This window comes from Carlito syrichta, unplaced genomic scaffold (assembly GCF_000164805.1).
Source record: "Carlito syrichta isolate Samal-C Ts95f unplaced genomic scaffold, Tarsius_syrichta-2.0.1 Scaffold309186, whole genome shotgun sequence".
NCBI lineage: Eukaryota > Metazoa > Chordata > Mammalia > Primates > Tarsiidae > Carlito > Carlito syrichta.
This window is the reverse complement of record NW_007253282.1, coordinates 16817-38277: the sequence shown is the minus strand read 5'-3', so window position 1 is coordinate 38277 and position 21461 is coordinate 16817. Positions and strand designations below refer to the sequence as shown.

The following is a 21461-nucleotide window of genomic DNA, read 5'->3' as shown; positions in this document are numbered from 1 at the left end:
AACATAGACATTTTCAATAAAATAATAATCTCTATTAAAAGCAGATACATTTGGATAGTCTGCATAAATATTAGTGAATAAGTAAGTATGCTTAATCTTAAAATAGTTTCCTGAAAAGTTTCACGTAGCAAAGGGAATATTCGATGCAACTGAAGTTTTTAAAAGTCAATTCAGATCTACACCAATGTGCAGGTTTAGTCTTGATTATAAATGCCCCACTGAAGAGCCTTAGATTCTGGGACAAGTCTGGATTATTTTCATATCATAGGCTCAATTTTCTCTGATCTAAACTCATCAAATTCCCTTTAGCTTCCCAGCAGAATGTAAGTGGTGTTGTGGATTTACACCAAATTAGATTTTCAGATAGCCTCTTTCTTTGTGGGTGATTTGCTCTTTACCAAAATTCTAGTGTTGAGGCCTGGTCAGAATTTAGCCAGGTTGCATGGTGTCAGGGACATCTGGGCATTTATCCCAATGTATTCAACAAGTTGTCAAGTGAGAGATACATGTACATCACAGAATGGAAAGTTTTGGTTTCACAGAGCACTGAAATACCTCCTAAGAAGAGAAGTGTCTGTTTGGATTAGATGGTTTCCAGTTAAACAGATGGGGTACTAGCCTCCTGGGTTTAAAACTGGCAGAACCATTTAGGGCATTCAATAAAAGAATCAACAGTGTTTAAAAAGAAAGCAAAAACACTAGGGTCAAAAAACATGACATATATTTGCATGCCAAATAATAAAGTTGACAAATCTACAAGTTAAATGTGCCAATAAATTTGATTCTTTGAATAAGTAAAATGACATAAATTAATGGAAATTATTACTATGTTTTTAGGGTTCAACATTTTTGTTCTGTAGTCACCCAAATGTAGCATAAACATTTTAAATTTTATAGAAAACGTCTAATTATCTATGACTTTGAGTTAGAATTATCCCTGACAAATGTTAGTTTTTTTCCTCCTACCATTCAACCAAGACCCAAGTTATAAATAAGTTTCATCTAAGAGTGAGTTCAGTTTAATTTAACAAGCATATATGGATTACTTAACATGCTCCAGGTACCAAGCTAGTTTTAAAAGTGAATAATTTTCAGTCCCAGTCCTCAAGGATTTATTATCCAAGACAAAAATTCTCCATTCTTTTTCTCTGCTTCCACCTTTATCATAAGGGAAAGACATTCCAGAAGTGAGTTCCAACCTGGAGGTATGACCTCCCTGAGGATCTGAGAGACTATGTACTCTCATATCCCCAGTCTTCCAAATGAATATCATTGGCATCGTAAAAGGGTACCAACCTATAGTCCAGTAGATACAAGAAAGGTTTTTAGATGCATTTAGAAATCTGGATCAAGTAAGCCAGAGGGAAGACAATGAGTTCAGTTTTACATGTGTTGCCTCCATTTCTTTTGGGATATCCACACAAACTGCCCAGAATTCTATGTGGTTGGAGTCAGGAAAGACATTTATAATAGAGATACAGATTTCAGAATGATCCACATATGGATGGATGCAGCCATGAATGCAGATGAACAGGAATGTGTAAAGGGCATTTTGAGGAAACACAGGTAGAAAAGTTCAAAACATGAGTGTAGAAGTCAAAGGATACAAATATTTCCCCAAAAGAATTAAATGGTCTTAAATGTTTAAAAAATCAAATAACGTAAGGCCTGGCAAGAACCAATTGGGTGTGGCAATTTAAGTATAATTGGTAGCTCTTCCCTGAGTAAATTCCATAGTGAGGTCAGGAAGGAGCTCAGATTTTAGGGATAACCAAAGAGAAAAGGTGAATATGAGGAATTTGTGGATTTATGAAACAACAAAAAACATACAGTACATCTACAAAAGATCTTCAAGTTTAAGTAAGTAATGGAGAAGGGGAGTTATTTCTTGGTTTACTTGCATGTGTTTCCTTTTGTTGCTTGATTAAAATTAATGTTAGCAGGATTATAGGACTACTAGGAGGAGGTAGTTAAGAATAGGAGTTTGAAAATGAGAAACAGAAATCCAGGAAAAAAGAAATTTCAGTTTGCAGAAATTCCCTCTATGATTAAAAAAAAAAAAGAAAGAAATTTATTACAAAGAGAAAAAACAAAGAAAAGAGACTTTATTTGAGCCAAAACTTTAGAACAATCCTGACTTCTGAAGATTAACTGCAAGATATATCACAGTTTGGAACTAAAATGTTTAATGACTAATTATCATAGAAACTACCTAGCCAAGAAATTAAAATCCATCAAAAGGACACAAAAGTCTTTATCTTTATGTATCCAACAACTTTGCATTGTAATACACAAAGAAAAAGATATTAAGAATATAACTGAGAATTAAACAAAGTCACAGTGATAATAAAACACTTTTGAAAACTCTTCTAGAATTTGGTAAGTCAAATAACCAACAAATAGATAAACAGGCTGCTGATTTAAATAACTGGCTGGCTTGATTCTATATGCATGAAATATTTTCAAAAATTAATCATGTACTAGAAAGTGAACCACCTTATTAGAAAAATGAGAAAAGCTCACGAAGAGGAAATTTATAGAAGAATAAATATGGATGAATAATATAAATAAGAAATATGCTCAACCTTATAATTAATCAAAGAAATGCAAAGTAATACAATGAGATAGTAATCAAAGAAATGCAAAATAAAACAATAAATGGAAAATAAACAAATCTTCATTAGATAAAAAAAAAAGATTAAAAACAGTGACGCCCAGCGATGAGTGGGAATATGAGAAGCTGTGAAGTTATTTGCATTATTGGCATAGGTATGAACTGGCAGTTTTCTGGAGATTCTTGGCAATAAGACCAGATTTTAAATGTTCTCCTACCTTTGTCAAGAGATTCCATTTTTAATACTTTCTTCAGGAAATGACAGTTTAAAGGTGTATGTACAAGGGTGTTCCCTCTAGTGATGTTAAAAGACCCATAAATAGAAATCAGTGGGAGAGTTTAAAAATAAAATGGCAGCTATGCACATACTAAAGAAAATAAATCAACTATGTACTAACATGGAAATATGTTAATAATAGATTAAGTAGAGAAAGCAGATTGAGTGAAGATTAGTAATAAATTATAATCCTGTTTATATAAGCTAGCATTTTATATATGTAATATATAATAGTTTTTTAAATGTTTAATTGAAAGAATCCACCTTTCTTTGAAGGTTTACTTAAGTATTTCTCTTAGGCAAATATGGAGCTTCTTGTAATTGAGTTAAGATTTTCATTTCCTGGTAAACAAAACTACCTGTACTTTAAATCACCAATTGCACATGAAGGAAAAGAAGCAGTCAACTTCTGCTCCCTCAGATCTGAAGTTATCTAGACCTACTAGGATGGATTAAGAGTTATTTCCCAAACACTCATGGCAAGGAAAGCTCCTGAAATAAAATTATTTCAAGAAAATAGTGAATACAGTCTCATGATCAGAGATACAAACAAGATCATTCTATTAAGGGAGGAGGATTTTTCCAGTAGAGCTTTTAGTCAACCATGAAACAACTTTAGACCTCACCACACAAGCGTTATATTCTGGGATAATATAAAAAAGAGATACAAAGAGAGACACAAAGTATTTGTCCAACAAACATTTTTTGAGTGCTTACTGCATGGAAATTACTATCTAACAGTAAACCAAAAATATAAATATCCTTGCTTTCACAGAGCTTACTATGTTATGGGAATAAACAATCAACAAACAAATAAACATATAACATATTTGGTGATGTTAAGTGTTATGAAGAGAAATATTGCCAAGGAGTGTCAAGAAAGAAATGGAGTATTGCTATTTTATGCAAAGTAGTCAAGAAAAACCTGGTAAGATGAATTGTGAGGAGATATCTAAAGGAAATGAGAAAACAAATCATGAGGATATCTCAGAAAAGGATGCAGACCGACAGAAGAGCAGAACCAAATGTGCTGAATATGCTTCTTACAAGTTGGGACTCAGAAAACAATATCCCAAAATTTGGGTCTTTCACCTGCTGAACTAAAGAAGCAGCCCCAAAGTTTCTTTTTAACTTTCTCCCACCTTTCTGTTTCTCTGATCTTATGTTCCCAAAGAAAGAGAGATTTTCTCTGAATTTCCTCATCTGACTAAGAAAACTTCTTTCCAAAAGAAATGCAATTGTCTTAAAACCACCTCATAAGAATCTCATCAAATAATCAGAAAAGATTAACCAAAGAGAAGAGATTGAGAGTTGTCATCATGCTCAGAATAGACTGAGAACTGTCATCAGGCTCAGATAAACTTTTCATTTCTTCTTCTGAGGGCAGCTCTAAGAGATTACTTGGGAAGTTTTACCTGCATAATAAGACAACCTTTGTTCACAGTGAAGTTCTGCACCTCACCTTCCTCCAACTTCGCTAGAACTCAGAGGATCTTTGTCCCAGGCCATTATTTTGGGTTTATTTATTTGCCCTGAAAATCATTCACTTCTGTATCCTTCATGTTTCTTATGCCTTTAAAGAAGTATGCAGCTGGTCTTCATTGGATTATTGGATAATCATTCTCCTGTGATTTCTCATATGCTAAGCATATTAAATAAATCTATATACATTTTCTCTTCTTAATCTATTTTCAGTTCATTTTCATATTTTCTTATAAACTGAAATGCTCAGTGGAACTTCATAGGGCAGAGCAGAAGCTTTCCCTTACAGATTCAAAGGACATAAACAGGCCAGTAAGGCTAGGATGAAATTTTTTTTAAAAAGAAAGACTGTGGGAGAGAGGAGAATTGGAGATGAATAATCATGAAGGACCAGGCTATGCAGCGTGTTATAGGTCATTTATAGGGTTTTGGCTTTTACTCTGCAAAAAAGAATAAGTCATTGGAGGATTTTGAGTAAAGGAGAATGCTCAGCTGAGGTTATCACTGATGAACTTGGTATTCAAAAGACAATAGTTGACTGCATATTAGCCTCTGTCAGCTACATTCACAAGGTTACGGAAGTTATCCTTTGAGAGAGCATCTTACAGAAGCAGAAAATAGCAGCAGACACTTAATGTCAATTATTAATTTTTATGTGTTCAGATATTGTTTTTAACCCTCCACAAGGTTTTAGTCTTTGGTAACAATCATAAGAAAAAAATAATGATAAAATTGCAAGCGAAATATTGTCAAAAAATATTCAGCATTGAAAGGAAGCAATCTATAATTAAGATCATGGAAAAGAAGAAAGGAACTATGTAATGTGTATAGGGCAGGATTTGTAAGGAGATATTGTTTTTAGGCATATTGCTAGGAGATCTGAGGAATTTCCATTAAGATATTTTTAATCTCCTCTGGAGTGTATAAAAAGGTTGATTTGCTTACAGAAAGATTCTAGATGTTGAAATTGGGGACTTGAAGAGGTTGGCAAGCATTTGAAATAGTTGGAATGGGAAATGGAGCTGGGAAGGCAGCTGGAATTGAAGACTGTAAAAATATAGTGTCACCATTGCTCACATTTATGTGACTTCTTCCTGCTACCCCTCCCCATCTCCCCAGCATTTCAGAAACCAGAGTAGAGAGGGCAGATGTTTGGATTAAGCCAAGTTTCTGAATTGCAGTATAACATGGAATAGGCTCTAGAGACCATGATGTACTAACAGGGACAAAATTTTTCCTCCCACATTAAGCAACTATATGAGTAGATAAAACACATTAAACACAATTTTCAGACATTGTCAACAGATAGTCCAAAACAGTGATCCCTGAGATAAAGAAACAAATGAGGCGAGACTTATGGTTGCTAACTGTGCATAGAAACTTTCCAGACCTAAGTGCAAGAGGAAACCAAATTTGAGCCCAGAGACTTAGCTGAGTAGAGGAGACAGAATTGGGAAGGCCAAGATGGCTAGAATTTGTGGTGAAAAAATAATAGCTCAGAGAAATGAACTGCACAGAGATAACTCCAAAGATCTCAGAGGATTTCTCTTAGGTATTTGACTGTGAGTTGATCTGCACATACACAGTGGAAGAAACATACCAGAGGCTAAGGAAAAAGACTATAAGAAAGAAAAGGAATAAGTTCAACAATCCCTGGAGTTATAATAGGATTGAGAAGAATCTGTGTTTCAATCAGCCAGAATAGAAAGATCTCCAAGTATAAGAAGAATCAAGTAGAGTCTAGGATATTGCCTTAGCAGTAAAGCTCTAACATACCCTATAAAAGAGAAAAAAACTGATTCCAAATAGTTTCACTATATCTTAGAACAAAGACTGACTTCACTTTTCTTAGAACAAAGTCTAACAATATTGAAGGAAACATAACTTATAAAATTTGCAATACTTAGTGTTCAAAAGAGCAAGCATTATTCATGTAAAAAAGCAGAAAAATAGAACTCAAAACCGAGAACCAAATTAAGCAATAGAAGCAGAAAAAGAAATGGTAGATTGAGAGAATCATCAGACTCGATTTGACAGTATCAAATAGCACTAAATCTGCTACCACAAATATACACTATATATTTTAAAAAACAGAAGAAATTCTGAACAGGAATAAAAAGTAATGGAATATATAAGACTTCTAGAGTGAAAAACAATATATGAAATTTAAAATTCACTAACTGGAACTAAGAGGATAGAAATGAAGAATAAATGATTGGCTAATTATAAGAAATGGCAATAGAAACTATCCAAAATGAGGGTCAGATAACAATATCATTGAAAAGTTAAACAGAAAAAAATAAATATTAGAAATATGTGGAAAATGCCAAGTAATTTACATAATGTAATTAGAACCCTAGAAGGAGAGCAGAAGGGAGACAGACAGGAAGTGAAGAAATAATCATGGAAAATTTTTCAAATTTGATGAAAATTGTAAACTCACAGATCCAAAAATTAAACATAGTTCAAGCAAATAAAGATGAAGAAACTTACATCAAAATATATCATAATTAAATCTGAGACAAATACATATAAGGAAAAAATCTTATAAGCATCCAGAGGTGGCAGAAAAGACACATTACTTACAGAGGAAGAAAAGAATGACAGCAGATTGTACACCAGAAACCATTCAGGCCTGAGGACAATGGATTTCTATCTTTAAAGGGTCAAAAATTCTGTCAACCTAGAAGTCTATTCCCACCAAAACTGTCTTTCAAAAATGAAAGCAATGAGCAGCATAATGAGACCTTGTCTCTACAGGGGAAAAAAAATTAGTCAAGTATGGTGGTTCACGTCTATAGTCTCAGTTACTCAGGAAGCTGAGGCAGGAGGATAGCTTGAGCACAAGAGTTCAAGGTTATAGTGAACTGTGAACATGCCACTGTACTCCAGGTTGGGTGAGAATGAGATCATGTCTCTTAAAAAAAAGAAAGAAAGAAGAGAAAAGAATAAAAGACAGACTTTTGGTTTCCATTTTGGGTGTAGAAAGTTGAAAAGACAGTCATTCTAACCAAGAAAAATAAGAAGCAAGATAGACAATGATATACAAAAGAAAGGTCAATAATTCTTTTTTTGAACATATTAGAGAACTGAGGTCACAGGACAATAAAAAAGCCTGACGTCTAAGTAAAGATAGGTGCTTCCAAAAAAATAATAATGCAAGACTTGCTTACTTAGGGCACATACCAGGAGCCACACAAACTGACAAGAAAAATCAAGCTAAAATTTTGACAACAATATGCTAAATGCTGAGGTTGACTAGTGGGAGAGAATAGAACCCATGGGAGCCATAGGCACAGGAAAAGACATTCACTGACAGGTTCTTTACTTTTCCATGGACCTCATCAAGCACTCAAAAGAAAGATTGGAAACAAGGAGTGTGTGTGTGTGTGTGTGTGTGTGTGTGTGTGTGTGTGTGTGTGTGTGTATGAAGGTCTCAAAAATGTTCCCTATCCACTAGTGGGATAAGGCCTCTATATTAATTTCATTTAAGTGATGCATTATGATTCTACAGGATGCAAACTTTGTGATGCAAAAGAAAACTAATGGCAAGAAAGTCATATTTCTATATATTTGGTGTTATGCATCTTTACCCTTTTTTAAGAAAACTTAAATTCACTTCAATTCACATGTTAATCTTCAGGGCTAGTCTTATGAAAAACTGTGGGAAAGCAAAATCTGTTACCAGCGCCCTTCTTCATCAAGATCCTCACACTTACCTCTAATGTATCACACACTGGGCTGTCCAGGGCCACCACATGGTCTCTAGTTACAAAGCATGATTTACTATATATGGTTCTGCACAGGTCTGGCCCTTCTAAGTATCGCTGTCAATCATGGTTCTATTTCTCCATATTTTCTCCTATAAAAACTTAACCTCAGTAGCGTCTTGGTCCTGAAAAGGCTCATTCTCAAACTATATTAATTACACATTACTGATTATTTTATTCATATAACCTTGTTAATGACCAAAAAAAGTGTAATATTTTGCCCATCCTCAAAGCACATACAATTTATTCAAGGCGAGTTCTTTTAACTGAATGGAAATATCTTTTAATGGTAGAACATTATACCTTAATGAAAACTTAAACAATGAGGTAAAAATTTAGAAAAATAAAATTTTTCTGTTTTTAAGATTTTTTAAAATAAAGATCTGAGGAATATGAGTCTTGCAGTGAAATAAAATTATAGGATAGGGAAGGCAGAAGGTAAAACAACTTTAGATATTTATTGAGAACATCTAGATCTTTGATCTACTGCAATGAAAGCTGATTTCAGTTTTTGGTTGTGTGTGTGTGTGTGTGTGTGTGTGTGTGTGTATGTATGTGTGTGTGTTTGCTTTATTTTTTAAAATTTTAAACCACCAATAATATTTATCATTAAGTAACCGCATACATAATTTACATCTGACACATTAGCATGATAAGTACAAGCTGAAAAAATTCCAGTTTTGGCTCAAAGGTAAAGGACATACTAACAATTAATACATATTTAACACTCAGGGAATTCTAAGCGATGCCTGAGAGATATTCACAATGAGTTTGCTAATTTTCAAAAGTAATATTCCACTTTATTTATATGCAAAGCTTATAGTAAACATTTAAAAATAACTTTTTTATTTACTATTTAATTGCCCAAGACTGGTATAGCTGGAAGGAACATGAGAGGTCTTAGCATCACTCAGATTTACCCTCAAGAAATACCACTCCAGGCAGAATAAAACCTATCTAAGCCTGATAGAAGAAAAATAGAGTACAAAGGTAGAAGCCTCCTTCCCCTGTGGAAGAATGGTGATAGAGTTAGTAAATTTTTTTTTTAGACTTTTTTTTTAACAGATTCACCACAAAAACAACTAGGAAAACTACTTGTAGGCCGGGCTTGATGGCTCAGCCTGCACTTCCAGCACTTTGGGAGGCCAAGGCAAGTGGATTGCCTGAGTCTGCAGGTTTGAGACCAGCCTGGGCAACGTGGCGAGACCTCGTCTCTACAATAAGTAAAAAATTAGCCAGTCGTGGTAGCGCACACCTGTAGTTCTGGCTACTTGGAAGGCTGAGGCAGAAGGTTGACTGGAGCCCAACAGGTCAATGCTGGGGTGACCGTGAGTGTACCACTGCACTCCAGCCTAGGTGATGGAGTGAAACTCCAATCCCCCCCAAAAAAAAGAAGGAAAGAAAAGAAAACTACTTATTTAAGAAACAAAATAAATTCTCTCTCTCAGAGAAAAAGTTTTTCAACTTCAAATATTTTCTGATTTTCAACTTTAAATATTTCAGAGAAATACACAGCATTGTGTTCTTCAGCGTGAGGAATCTGAAAAAGCAAAGAAATAGGATCCTTCCCTTTAGGGCAAGAACATAGGTTTTTAGGAGGTCTGACTTTGTCTTTGTTATCTAGATTGTAAAGACCAAGTTAGTTAACTTCTGTTGCCCTCAGCTTTCTTGTAGAACAAAGGAATTGAACAAGATAATTGTACTACTCTTCCAGTTTTAACATACTAACACTGATTTGTTCCATTGTGCTATATTCTTATACCATTAATTCAGGGCTTTAAGCCCCTTCTCAAATCATATGTGAAATATGGAAGTACTCAACTATAAATTAGTATTAAAGAGAGTTTTAACTTTATTGTGATAAGATGATGAATTTATTCTGCCCCATGTTGTCACCTAATTTTACATTGACAACTATCTTCTATGTGTACCATCTAGCTTAATCACATTTCATGCTTAACAACATATACTAGCTCTTTTAAAACTATATTAGAAATTAATAAATTACTATTTGTTCATTGAATTTAAGCTTTGGAATTTGAATGTGTGTTTTTACTATAAAACCTATAGTTGTTTGTGTCTGCCATCTATCTCTTCACATATTTTCTGTGAAAGATTCTTCCATTTACATGGTAGTACTAAGTGAGAGCTCACAAGAAACTTCTCGAATCAATGATCTGGGCATGACCTTGAGAGATGAGGAAAAGAGCAAACTAAACCCAAAGTAATTAGAATAAAAGAATAATAAAGATAAAAGAAGAAATTAATAAAATTAGTAATGAAAGATAAACAGGACAAAATTAATGTAACCAAGAACTGATTGTTTAAAACAAATCATTGAAGTAGATAAAAATATAATCAAACAGTCAAGATAAAAAGAGAAAACACAAATTACCAATTAGAGGAATAAAAGGGGAGACATTACTACAGTCCTTTTGAATATTATAAGAACAATAAGAAAACATTACACAAAAAATTATGCCCGTTAATTCAACAAATGAGATGAAATGCAAAAATTTCTTAGAAGATGCAAACTACTAAAGTTCATTTAAGAAAAAATAGATAACTAAATATTCCTATATCTTTTAGGGAATTTAATTTATAGTTTAAAACAGTCCCCCAAAAAAAAAAAAAAAAATTCAAGCCCAAGTAGATTTACTGGTGAATACTATAAAACATTCACACACACACACACACACACACACACACACACACACACACCCCACAAATACAAAGTAATGCCAATGTTACACAAACTTTTCCAGAGAACAGAGGAGGTAGAAACATTTTCCAATTCATTTTGTGAAGCCAGTGTTACCTTGATACTAAAACCAGATAAAGATATTATGTGAACAACAATAGCAACAACAACAACAAAAAAGAACAATATCCCTTGTGAATATAGATGCAAAAATTCTGAACCCAATAGAGTTAAATGGAATCTTTGTAAAGAAGATAATACGTTATGATCAAGGAAGTTTATTTCACAAATGCAAGGCTGGTTCACCATTCAAAAGTCAATCAACATAATTCAGCATGCCAATAGCTTATTTGCCTAAATAAATACATAAAAAGCATACCTTACGAGACATAAAAAATTAACTCAAAATGGGTGACAGACCTATCTAATTATAAAATTTAGATCTTATCCAAAAAAAATCGAAACTAAGTTAAATCTAAAACTATAAACATTTTAGAAAAAATGTAGAAGAAAACTTTTGATTTTTGACAAATATTTCTTAGAAAGATCTCCAAAATCATAATCCAAAAAGAAAAATCGATACATTCAATATTATCAAAAATAACAATTTTAATTCTATGAAAGAATAGAAAAACAAGCCATGGACTAGATGAATAGATTTACAAACCACATTATCTGATTAAGAACTGGTGTCCAGAATATGTAAAAATGCTCAAACACCAAAAATAGGAAAACAAACAAAAATAACAAAAGATTTGGACAGCTATGTCACCAAATAAGAGATACTAATGACAAAAATACACATAAAAAATGTTCAATATCGTTAGTCATTAGGAAAATGCATATTAAAAATCACAATGAGATACCACTATGCACCTTTTTAAATGGTCAAAATTTTTAAAACCAACAATGCCAAGTGCTGGTAGCAATACAGAGTAAGAAGACCTCTCACATATTACTACTGGGGATACAATTTCTCATAAAGGTAATGGTGAACTTATCATATGATTAAGCAATTTATTCCTATGTATATATCCAAGGGAAATAAATATTCATGCTCATGTAAAAATCTTTAGGCAAATATAGCAGCTTCATCCATGAGTACTAAATCTGGAGACAATTTTTATGTTCTTCAACTGGTAAAAGAATAAATAAACTATGGCACAACTATATAATTGCATATTTCTCAATAATAAAAAGTAGTTAACTACTGATATGAGCAATAAGATGGATGAATTTCAAATGCATTATGCCAAATCTCAAGGCTACATACTGCTTGACTTCATTTATATGATATTCTGGAAAGGGCAAAACTATAAAGACAGATATTTGAGAGAAAGAAGCAAGTTCACTACAGAGGGGCATGAGACAAGTTTTGGGATGGTGAAACAATTCTGTAAGTTGATTGTGGTGATGGGTGCACAATTATATAAATGCATCAAAGCTCATAGAACTATACACTTTTAAATGTGAATTTTGCTATATGTATATTATATCTCAATAAAGTTGGCTGAGAAAACAATAACTGAAGAAATAATTATAAATATGTACCTACAGGTCAAATTTCTATGCTTAATTTTTTAAAAATTCAACCAAAAAGAAATATACACAACTTTTGACTATCATTCTCACTTCTGGAAATCGCTTATACAAATAAATAACTAGCAACACACGGAGCTATAAGTATGTTTATTGCAGCTTTGTTCAGATTAGGAAAAATCACTAAATTAATGTATTAAAAAATTAAGTGGTTAAATGACAACCATTAGGGAAATGGTTAAATAAATTATAGATAATAAAAGAAAATATATATCATAACCTATTTAATTTATATGTTATAACAAGTGATATATAATTATATATTGTATTTCTGTATCTATTCCCTATGGAATGTTGTACTTTTAAGTTGCAGAATAATGTGTAAAGTATGATCTTATTTGGAGAATTAAAAAAAGAACGAAAGGGAAAAAAAAAGAGAGAGAAAAAGAACAATTGTTAGTACAAAAAAAGGAATAAAATATAGACCTGAATATACACAATTGAACTATTCTTCAGTTCCCTCAAAGAGAAAATTCTATTATTTGTGACAACATGGATGACCTGGAGGACACATGCTAAGTGAAATAAGCTAGGTACAGAAGGACAAATACTGCAAGATCTCATTTATATGTGGAATCTAAAACAATAAAATCCATAGAAACAGAAAGTAGAAAAGTGGTTACCGGAGGCTAGGAGGTAGAGTGAATGGGAGATGTTGGTTAAAGTGTACAAAATTGTAGCTAGACAGAAGAATTAAGTTTTTTTGAGGTCTATTACACAACGTGGTGTTATAGTTAGTCATAACATAATATATATTTCAAGATTGCTAAGGGAGTACATTTCAAATGCTCTCACTACAAAAGATAATAAATATTTTAAGTGATGGATATGTTAATTAGATTTATTTAATCATTCCACATTGTACACATATATCATAACATCACTTTGTTCCTCATAAATGTATAAAATAAAAAAATTAACAACAAATGAAGAGACACATAACTGATGTTTGCCCCCTTCAGGAGAGTTGATTTGAAAGGTGATTAAACACTATTGTTTTTCAGAATTTTCTGTATTTTTGACTTTACAAAAGTCATAAATGATTTTGCAAATAAATAAAATCGAATATAAGCAAAATAATTAGATGAAGCATCTTTTTTAGTACCATACCAAATAGTTTCTATAAATGAGGTAACAGAAGACAACATGTATTGATATTTGGTGTCAAGCGAGCTTTAATTTCTTAGATTACATGGTCAAGACCATGGACACTTGAGCCAGATCCTTCAGTTCCAACGCTGGTTCCATCACTAGCTGTGTGACTTTAGAGAAATTACCTAATCTCTCGGTGCCAAATTCTTCCTCTGTAAAATGAGGATAATAATAAGAGTTTCTAACTCATAGGATTTTTGTGAAGATTAAGTGCACTAGTATAAAAGAGCTAAGGGCAGTACCTGATACATGGTAAACACTCAATACATATTTACTCTTAGTGGTAAAGTCAGAGACTTCATCTTCTTCTAGAATCTGAAGTACAAAACAAATTATGATCATAAAAGTTTCCATTTGAGTCTCAGAACCTAAGCAACTCTCTATTCCTCTATCATTTAAGAGAAAAAAATTATTAAAAATTTATACATATAATTCTCCACAGTGTCACTTTACAAAATAAAATTCTAACAAAACCATAGTACTGAGATCGTCCTTTTATAAAAAGAGGAAAAAGTGTCTTTTTACTCATAATGTGATTCTGTATATTAAGCGTGACACTTTTCCCCTTTTCTTCATCTTCTTATCCAAAATTGTGCCCAGGTGCAGAAAAAGGATTTGAGTTAGTAGAAGGGAATTCACTGCCATCTAAACTCCATATGGTCACAAGAGATACCAGAAAATGAAAGAAGTTTCAGTCAAAAAGACACTCACAATAAAACTGAATTTTTAAAGCTACATCTGTCATATTATTTGTGCCACATGAATCATTTGGTTGCAGTGAGGACAAAAGGAACTTGGTACAAGGACAGCAGTACGTGTGCATATCCATGAGCCTGCCTGTGTACCTTTTTCACAGCACACACAGTATGCCACTCAGTGTTGCCAAAGGCAAAGTCGAACCATGTTATAAAAAAATAGCATTTCACCATTGAAATGTTGGGATCTAGTCCTCTTCTGAAGAAAATCATTTGAATTTGGACTTGCCGCCTTTGTTGACATTTTCTTATGACTATAAAAAAGATGTTTTTATCTTTTCAGATGAGCTTCTCTTCTTTGTCCATCCTCCCCCTGTCTGTCACATTCAACAACAAGAAGGGAAACTTTACAGACAATAAATGCAGCCGAATCACGGGAAAAAAAATGGAATCGCTCTGTGATTCGCATGGTGTGGCTACAGCAAAGCAGATCCTAGAGAGTTGGAATCATATCATTCTGAGCATCTGCACCACTCCTCCTTGGAGAGTGCATACTAATCATCTCTCTTCATGGTCAGTAACCACATAAGGACAACACCAGACGATGCCAGTGGTTTTGGTCCTGTAGCATTTATATGCTTCCCTGAAAAGATAGTCATGCCAGATAATATTCGTCAACCTTGTCCTTGGTCTTCTCTCTTGATTGAGGCAGATGTTTATTTTCCATCTGTACTATATGTCAGTGCAACTGCAGCCTTCATCTGGCAAAGGGTGCCTGTAATATTATGAGGCCATCACATAAGCTGCTGGAAAGATTACTCTGGTGAATAAAATCAGTTTATGGCTAAAAACATTTATTCTTCATTTTGATAAGCTCTTAACAAATGGAAATTTGCTTCCTTACACTTTTGCCAAGCATAGGACCATGTTTATTTCTCGCTATATGGGTCACGAAGGATTCCCAGCTGTTAGCTAGAGTCTGTTGTGCATTGCTGCACTCAACAACATCTGTTTCACAAAAACAGTATCCAGCTTTTAGCACTCAAATGGAGGTTAGACCATATGCCGGCAGACCACTTAGTTTTTACCTTGGGAACCAACTTTGCTCTAGTCAAGGTAACAGAGGAAACACTGAATATTTAAATGTTACCAGGCTTTAGTCACATCTTCATATGTGTTTGTCATTTCCCACTATATATAGTAAAATTAGTTCCAAGTATATACTGCAAGCTGTTCCTCTGTTTAATTATTAATTGGAAGAAAGTTTGTTTGTGAAACAATTGAAATGTATTTTTGTGATAGACGCTGATGTTAGAAGTAGTATCATAAGATGATTTTGCAAATAGCATATCCAGCTAAAATGCCAATTAATATTAGCTATGAGCAGAAGCAAATCAGGCTTGTAGCCCCTATGCAATGTGTGACATCATGGAAAGCTACAGAATATCAAGCATCTTCTTGCATTACAAAGTTGTCTTCATTGCTTGGCTTTCTTCTTGATTCCCTTATGTTAGACATTCTAATTTTTACAAAAAAAAAGTAAATTTTGAGTCTTCAGTTTGTTTTATGAGAAACTTAAGCTAAAGAAACACATATTTAAATGCATATTGGTTTTCAAATTTATATCTCTGTTAGCACAGTCTTCAAATCCCTGCAAAAGATGCCTCACTTATGTCCTAGAAGCCTAGAAATAGTTTATCAACACTGGTAATCTCATGGATTATTTTAGAAATTTTTTTCCTGGATAATGAATACTTTAAAAATAATACTAAAGAACATTAAAATTCTGTCTAGTTTTTCCAGTTTCCTCAGTTTCAAAAGTGATTACATTTAGTCCTGTTTGACTGTAAGACCCTTTTCAAATGCTATGATTTTATGATAGTACATAAATATTACTCAATTTTTTTAAACACTATCGACAGAAGAACTAGTTTTTGAGGACTTCTTTGATGCTATGAAAAATGTTCAGAGAAGAGATTTTTGTGAGTCAAAACTTTGTGAGGTCAGAGTATCAAGAGATTCTTATCTGGACCTGAATTGAGGAACATCTTAAATCTTCTGATTTCATTTTCAAAGAAAGTAAGAAATATGTTCATCTGGGGTTGAGTTTCCATAGAAACTTCAGAGTAATTACACTGAAAACCATTTCATAATGACTATTTCTAATAATAATAGAAGAATAACAAGTTGTTCTGATTTTCTACCTATGAAACTATGTATAAGATTATAAATCCATCTCTAGATAAACCACATGATTAAAAGACAGAAATAAGATTTATTATTGGTATGTGCAGATCATCCCACTCCTTACCTTTGGTTATCTTTTACTTTATAGAGTTGCCTTTTTCAAAAGCTCAGTCTGAGTCAACCCTGGGCAGAAGTGTAAATTTATTCAAGTTCCTCTTTGGCCCTGACAGTAACTGTGCTCCTCCCTCTCCCTCCCTTTTCTTGAAACCTTCTGAAATTATCTACTTTTTTTTGGTTATACCCAAAGAACTTTGCTTTCAACTAATCATCAGCAAAACCTCTAAGACATTTGCTAATAATATTCAAGACCCTTCTCACTCCCAGGAATAGTTTTGTTTTTGTAGATAGCTTTGAGAAGGAAGAATCACTAAAATGATAATGAGAATAATAATCAGTGATGAATAAACTCGGCCACAAGCGTGGTTCTGTCAGTAAGTACCAAGAAGAACAAGTGTCAATTTTTGCTGCTCACATATCAACAACTTTGGTTATAACAAACAGAAATCTTTACACAGTAGTATTCAATGGAACCAAGGTAGGAAGGGAGGGTAGACCTTACGATGAATTGGAATCAGGAATTGGAAACAGAAACCAAAGTCATTCCCTTCATCTCTCTGAGACCGCAGAGTCTTTGTTTGCTCTGCAGCAGTGCATGTGCCATGTCAAAAGCACATGAGCACACATGATCATGCATACAAGAAATGGTTGTGCAAACCTTGACTCTATACACCTTCAGCCTTAGTGCCAATGGTATTTTGATCCCACTTCCAAGGAAAGAAAATCCGATTGGGCCCGGGTGGAGTTGTATGTCTAACAATGGTCTTTTCAGCTGTGGTCCATAGGGATATGACCATATAGAAATAACACAGAGGTTAAGTTTGCTCCTTCATGAGGAGTTGTGAGAAGTATATAGTTCTTAGAAATGAGGAAGTGGACCAGGACTATGCATCAAAATTAAGATTTCTTATATTATCATTTTCTGGAAGTGTTAATAAGCATGAAAATGTCTAAAGCCACATTAGGAAAGTCTGGCTTTCCATGGTTGAGAACATGGACTCCACAGTTTACCAAACAGGCTTAGAGCCAGCTCCAGCATGGTCCATATGACTGAACTTCAACCCTCAGTGTCTCTCACTTTTCTGTCTTATAATTTGTGATTGCATCTTTCATGGGTTTTTTGAAAGGATTAAATAAGTTGCAAAGCTCTTAGTACAGTGCCCAGGATATAGTCTGAGCTATATAAGTGTATATGAATGTTGATTAGAAAAAAATAATAACAAATAAAAGCACTGTAGGAACACTGGAGAATACTGGTTTTGGGTAACATAAATCATATAAATACTTCTTGATCATAATTGGCATGAGGATGCATCCCTTCCTTGAAAAAGCTATAATTCTTAGAGATTGATATCATGAATGACTGTAGGGTATGAAGAAAATCAGTCGATAAAATATAATCAGAACAGGGGAAAGAAAGTGATAAAATTTCAAAAGCACTATTTATACTTCTTGTCTCATTGGAAACACAGCAGGATGGAAGCCTGCCTTTGTATTTGTTCTAAGACATTCCTAGTACTCTGTGGACACTTCTAAATGTTAATAATAACGAATGTTATTTCATTTTCCTTGCTGATAAAAAAAATACAAAAATCTTATGCCATCAAACAGAACAGGCCTCACTAAATAGCAATTTATTTGGTTATTTTCCACTAATTATTGCTAGATTTTATGGACGAAAGGAGATTGTCCCTCTCAAAGACTTCTTATGTTACCCAGATGTGATTGTGTCAAAGGTGCAGAAATCAAGGGTACAGTTAACTCTCTGCTAAGAAGTTACACAGGGAATATTAATTAGGGGAAAAATATGATGGTGGGAATGAGGTTGGGAGCAATGCTTAGAAAAGGAATGATGCCTGTCCATGCCAGAGAGAGCAATTAATTGTAAGCATTATTCAAGTACTTATACTGCAATTGGCAAACTAATAAGTAAATTTCTTTTTTATTTATAATACATTGAAGTTGTCTTTTAGGGTATCTGTTTCTCACACAGGCATATATATTTGATGAGCTGAGAATGTGGCATCTCATCAGTCGTGCCTCTTTCCCCCCATATATTTGAAGGTAGAAAGTAACCAATAAATGTGTTTTGAACTGAAGTTAATGTACAAACTTCACTGAAGTCCTAACCTAAGAGGCCTTGGCAGGAAGACATGCTGGAACATCAGCAGCAAGCCAGAAGGGTTGCTGCTGACGTTCCTCTTATTGAAACTGAACTGGGAATAGGACTGCCCTCCAAGAAATGGTTTTATGAGCATAGCAACACCAAGTTCCAAACCGTTGCTATTGCTCAACAGCATATCACAGTGACTTCGGTGTTTGTCATGTGAGGCAGGATGCCACCAAGGATCAGGACTTTAAGAGTCCTTCATGAAAAAGTGATATGAGCTGGAACAATATCAGCACCTCAGTTGAGTTCAAATCTTGGTCAAGGAATTAGAATGCTAATCAAAAAATACAGAGATACTTCTAGTCTAGACAAATACCATAAGATGTGAGGATGATCAAGACTAGAGAAATCGTGAATGATGGGTTTCACCCTAGCTTGTCAGATACCAGGCTCAGAGGGGTACAACAGTCTGCGAATATGCTGGGTACCAAGAGTCAAGAGTTAAGTCAATCAGGTTCTACATACAAAATAAGGAGAGAGCCTAAGGAAAACAACGGCTAGTGTGATTGAAATCACAAAAGAAAGTAAAGATTGGAGCTCAGAGAAGTTAACGTACAAAATCAGAGTTGACATTTATCTCTTATCAAATGCAGGGCAAGATGGAGAGGCAGAATAATAGAATGCAAGCCAGGCTATCAGAGAGAGCAGCCAGTAGCCTGTGGATGAGACTCTTTCTACTGTGATTTATCTATTGATTAAGAAGGAGAAGAGAGAGGCAAAGAGAGAAATGGGAGAGCCACACTGTGGGCCTTGGGAGGAGAAAGGAGGAGCCATGAGAAGGTGATAAAACATAATCTTTAATTCCTCTTGGGGTAATCATACTCAATTTGAGGCTTTTTTTGTATGATTAAAATCAAGTTATTTGTGAGGCATGTGATAAAAGCAGATGAGCTCTTTTAGTCGAATACTTTCCATTAAAGATGCAAAAAATAAACACATTGCAAAGGGTTAACAGACTCTATAGAAATCAAACCACCCTTTCCCACGTTGGAGATGTCAAAGTGGAGACAATGGGGGTCCTCTGGTGTGACATTCCAGATTTCCCAGCATCTTCCAGTCGGCGCTGTGACCAACTTTGCTGATAACACAGGAACCAAAAATCTGTGTATCATCTCCATGAAGGGGAACAAGGGATGACAGCAGACTTCCTGCTGCTGGTGTGGGTGACATGGTGATAACCACCATCAACAAAGGCAAACCAGAGACCGTAAAGAAAGTACATCCAGCAGTGGTCATTCGACAAAGAAAGTCACACCGGAGAAAAGAAGGCGTGTTTCTCTATTTTGGAAATAATGCAGGGACCATGGTCAACAATAAAGGTGAGATGAAGGATTCTGCCATTACAGGACCGGTTGCAAAGGAGTATGCAGACTTGTGGCCCAGGATTGCGTCCAATGCTGGCAGCATTGAATGACTCTTTGGTGAATTTGTAAAATTTATAAAACCATTAAAAAGTGCCTGCTCCAAAAAAAGAAAAAGAAGAAATTAAACCTTTCTAGTTTTCAAAAAAGTTTGTGCTCTTAGTTGTTGACATAAATAAATCTTCCTGTAAATCTGTTTACTGAACTCAAGCAGACTTGGGAAGGAATGTGGTGTTCTTAGAATTCTGTTTTCATATGTGAATCAGCAAGGACATTTCACAGAAACCATTTAGTTATACACTCATTGTGTTATATCAATTTTTAAAAAATTAACAATCAGCTGTAATCAAAAGAAAGGATGAAAAACAAAAAGCAATCTGAAATAGTAACCCTCACTTTTTCAGCTCTGGGTAATATTAGCCTGTAGCCGTTAATTGAAAATAATCTTACTTCCCGAAATAAAAAGAATTTGTAAGTGTTTATCTTTGGGAAACTGATAAGGACTGAGAGTAGTTTCTTAAGAAGCTCTAACAAAATCATTTCCTTCTCTTTTATTATCAATTATGATTGTGCAATGTTCTGAGTAATTTTAAGTTTTATTGTGGACTTAAGCTAGGATTGAGATGTGTCATTTTGTTTCTTTTCCTGTTCTATTTTCAAACATACAAAAAATCTTCCAAATGTTCTTTGTGTGTGTGTGTGTGTGTGTGTGTGTGTGTATGTGTGTGTGTGAGAGAGAGAGAGAGAGAGAGAGAGAGACTCCTTTTCACTATTCTCAAAGTACATAGAGATAGGTTGACATATAATTTCTGTCCAAATTTGAAAGTAAAAGAAATGGTACTAAGAATTATTTCAGGGCAACTGGTAAAGTTGGAATATAACATTACCTTATTTACAGAGCAGATTTCATCGCCATCTTATCATGTAAGATGCTTTGTAAAGTCCTGTGACAGCATTTTAATCAAATTAAAGGTTTTTCCTTCTTAGTTACCCCATTTGAAAAAATATACATAGCAATAGAGAGCTATCTTTAGAAACTATGAGTTCAGATCATGAACATGAAGACTTCTAAAGATAATCATAACAAACATATTCTTGAACGCTGGTAGAGTTACTCGTTGCCCTGTTCATTGATTCATTCATGGAATAATTATTGAGACCTTCCTGAATTTGGGTTGTATTGAATAGCAAGACCCACACTTTATTGTCTTATGAGTCTGTCCTCAGGTAAGCAGACGGGTCGAGTGTAGGGGCTATAACAGCTGTGCTGAGGATTGTTCGTGGTGCTGAGGGAATGCCTAGGAGGGGCACCAAACTGAGGTATGAAGGTGATGGT

At 34.2% G+C, this 21461-nt stretch overlaps 1 pseudogene; it reads left to right on the top strand.

Moving 5' to 3' along the window:
- Positions 1-19757: 19757 nt before the first annotated feature.
- On the top strand, positions 19758-20178 carry LOC103269302 (annotated as a pseudogene).
- The last annotated feature ends 1283 nt before the right edge of the window (positions 20179-21461 follow it).